The sequence below is a fragment of the Mus pahari genome, chromosome 14 (genome assembly GCF_900095145.1).
Source record: "Mus pahari chromosome 14, PAHARI_EIJ_v1.1, whole genome shotgun sequence".
NCBI lineage: Eukaryota > Metazoa > Chordata > Mammalia > Rodentia > Muridae > Mus > Mus pahari.
In genome coordinates, this window is record NC_034603.1 from 69,577,642 (window position 1) to 69,581,456 (window position 3,815).

The window sequence follows — 3,815 nt, forward strand, 5'->3', positions numbered from 1 at the left end:
ATAAATAAATAAATCTTTTTTAAAAAAAGAAAGAAAGAAAGAAAGAAAGAAAGAAAGAAAGAAAGAAAGAAAGAAAGAAAGAAAGAAAGAAAGAAAGAAAAAGGAAGAAAGAAGAGGGGGAGAGGCTGGTTGCAGGACCAGCAAGATGGCTCAGCAGGTGCAGGTACTTGTCACCAATCTTGATGGCCTGAGTTCAATACCTGGGACCACATGATGAAAGGAAAGAAACTTCTACATGCACACACACACACACATACACAAACATAATTTTAAATTTAATGAAACTTCCACTTTATGGACATTTTTAAGCTCTATGAGCAGTTCCACAGGGGAACCCTCTAGAACTTCTCACATCCGAACACTTGGACCAACACCCTCAGTCATATACATCACCCCTAACTGTCAGTGGCAGGTAACAGGTGCCCCATTCCCAGGAGTGGAAGCCCACCTCCGAGAATGTTGGGTGGAAAGGACTCCACCTCAGGGGATGGAAGCACAGGCCGGCTGGGATGGAACCATTAACATACGTGTGTCAAAGTGTGTGCTTGAGATGAAATGTGCTAGTGTGTGGGCAACCTAAGCGCGTATACATTGCAGGCCAAACCCACAGAGAAAAGATAGCCAAGGTTATCTGGGCGTGTGACTACACAGGACACAAGATGGGACAAGGGCAAATCAAGAAAGGGTAGCAAAGCTATGTGCAGCACTGGCCAAGCTGGCGGTGCGATCCTGATACCTCTCTATCACGCCACACTCCGTGGGCCTCTCTGCTAATGTCATCCTTACCTCAGACGTGTTTTGGTAAGTGAGATCTAAAGAGAGGATGAGGAGGGTGGCCCCGAGTCTGTAGCCTCCAGTGGCAGGCATGATGGGGTTATTGGAGTAGATGAGAGGAGGATAAAGGAAGCTGTGAGAGTCTGCGTTCCCTCCCAGGGCCTCTCCAGCCCTGCCTCGCCTGGGTGCAGGGGTAGCCCCCCAGCCCTGGAGCCTGGTCTGTGTCCCAGGCACAGTGTGACACTGACTGAGCCTCTCACTTCAGAGGACTCTGGTGTGTGGGTGATTGGCCCTAGGAAAGGAGGGTGGAGGCCTGTCAGAGAACCGTAAGCATGTTCAGGCTAGCTAGACTCAACTGTTCACGGAGTGCGCATCCTGCTGGAAGCCTCCAGGGCGAATTTAGCAGGAACAGTCAGTTCTCCATAGACACCCACTGTCTCCAGCTTAGGCTTCACATTAGCCAAAGACAACACACACACACACACACACACACACACACATACATACACACACGGACACACACGCACATACACACATACATATACACACATACATACATACACATACACACACACATGCACGCGCGCACACACACACACACACACACACACACACACATATACTTCTGACTTCTGTGCCTGTTGGCATACTCATGCCCTTGACATGACCCCTCCCCCAGCTCAGCCCCAACCACCCCAGCCACCCTGGGGTCCAGCAGTGACTGCTACTGTCACCTGTCACCTGTTACACACACACCCATACTCCCCCTTCCTGGTCTCCTGGGGTCTCGCTTTCGAGAGCCACAGGCAGACCCAAGTGAGTAGGTCGTAGGTGCCAGCCCTGGCTGAGCATCCGTGGGCAGCTGGGCTGTTTGCCCAGCTAAGTGGCCTCTGTGTACCCAGCCCAGGTGCCTGCCCTTGCTTATCTCCGCAAACACCCCAGATCCGCCGGATCCTCCTGTGAGGCCTCCATTAGGCCAGGGCATATCTGCCCATTGCTGATAAGGACCGGAGGGGTGGCAACTCCCGGCTCCCCTACCGCCTTCCATCACCCCTGAATCTAAGAAGTGACAGGGTCGCTGACAGGGGGTCCCAAGAGGGGAGGGGGAATAGAGAGGGGGGTACAGGACAGGACATGGCACTTTCCAACACCAGAGTCAAAACCTCTCCTGTGGTCCCCAAGAAGCACTTGTCTGTCTCCTGCCCCTTGGATCGGGTCGATACCTGGGGCTTCTTTGGAAATTCCTAGACTCCATCAGCCAGCTACTGCCACTATGAACAGCCCACACTGATTGAGACCCAGCAGGACGCAGGTGTGTCAGAGGGACCTGCCATCTGATTTCCCCTGTCCTGATGTGAAGGCTCAGGCTCTGCCTCAGAGGGCAGCTGCAGACATGGGATGGTGAAAACGCCCCGTTGATAGAGCTGACCAGAGGTCGATTGACCCTCACTCCTTTACAGATCCTGCACCTGTCTCACCTTAGGATGCCACCAACTTAGTGTCACCCCCTGCCTTCACAGATAGGGAAACTGAGGCTAGGTTACCCCCAGGCTGTCTCTCTGTGCCCTTCTGTGCACTCTGTCTGGGTGTCAGACATATTACCTCACCCCACACGCCCAGGTTATAGAAATCGATTTTTTCTAAGTCTAGACCAGGGCCTGAAGGCTCATTAAATCTCAATTTGCTCTTAATTAAATCCCGTCTGGTTGCAGAAGGGGGAAGAACCGGCCAGGACTTTGTTTCCTTTCTGAACACGTAGAAGAAAGAGTGCCATGACTTCTGTAATGAGAAGGGGGCGTTCTTTCTAAATACAAAATCAACAAACAAATAAAACTTACAAATTTGACTACATTAAAATATAATACTCTATCATGGGGCATGATGGCTCTACTCGTAATCCTAGACCTGGGAGTCTGAGGCAAGAGGACCCAGGTTCAGTGTCTGCTTGGACCACACAGCAAGTTCTAGAACCATCGTGGGCTGCACACACTGAGACCCTTTCTAAAGCTCAATGTCCTCAGACCTGCTCCACATCTCAGCTCCTCCTGTGCCCTCTGGTCATGTGTCCAGCCTCCTTCCAGGAAGGGGCGATGGGGAAGGACCAGAGCCCCAAGGGACTGCTGTCCAACAGGGAGGAGCAGACCTAGGCCCAAGCCTAGAGACGAGGGGAGGAGCAGAGAGACTGAGGGATTGCTGGCATTCCACAGCAGGGTGGCAGCACCCTACGACCCACAGAGGGAGAGGTGAGTGTCGGGCCCTCCCCTGAGATGAATATTTAGGTATATGATGTTCAGGTGAGGGCATGGAGGTACCTGAGAGGTATTGGTCCCCTTTCCTCTCGAGGTTTTCCCGGGCTTGAGTAACCTGGAGTGCCCTGACCTGCTCACCAGGGTTCTGTGCATGTCAGCTAATAGAAGTACTCTGTGTGTGTGTGTGTGTGTGTGTGTGTGTGTGTGTGTGTGTAGTGGATTTGTGTGTGTTGTATGGAATGGATTATTATAGGGGGATGTATGTGAATTGTGGGGTGTCTATGCTATGTGGTATGTGTGTGTTTTGTGTATGTGGGGGGCTATGGGTGTGGGTATGCTATGTGGTATGTGTTGGTGTGTGTGTGTGTGTGTGTGTGTGTGTGTGTGTGCTATGTGGTATGTATGTGATGTGTGTGTGTTTATGTGTGTGTGTGCTATGTGGTATGTGTATATACGTGTACATGTACATGTATGTGTGCCCCGTAGCCTCACACCAGTCTGACCCTGAATCCTGCCTAACCCTCCTGCCTACAGCACACTGATCTTTAGCAAGCTGCTTGGTCTTTCTCTCTGGCCCTTGAGGGGTTCAGCATCTGAAGATGTTGGAAGAAAGGGACTGCCTTGCAAGGGCAGTCAAAGAATAAGATAAACAGGAAAAAAACAAAACAGTAAAAATGTACGAAAGTAGCCGGGCGGTGGTGGCACACGCCTTTAATCCCAGCACTCGGGAGGCAGAGGCAGGTGGATTTCTGAGTTCGAGGCCAGCCTGGTCTACAAAGTGAGTTCCAGGAC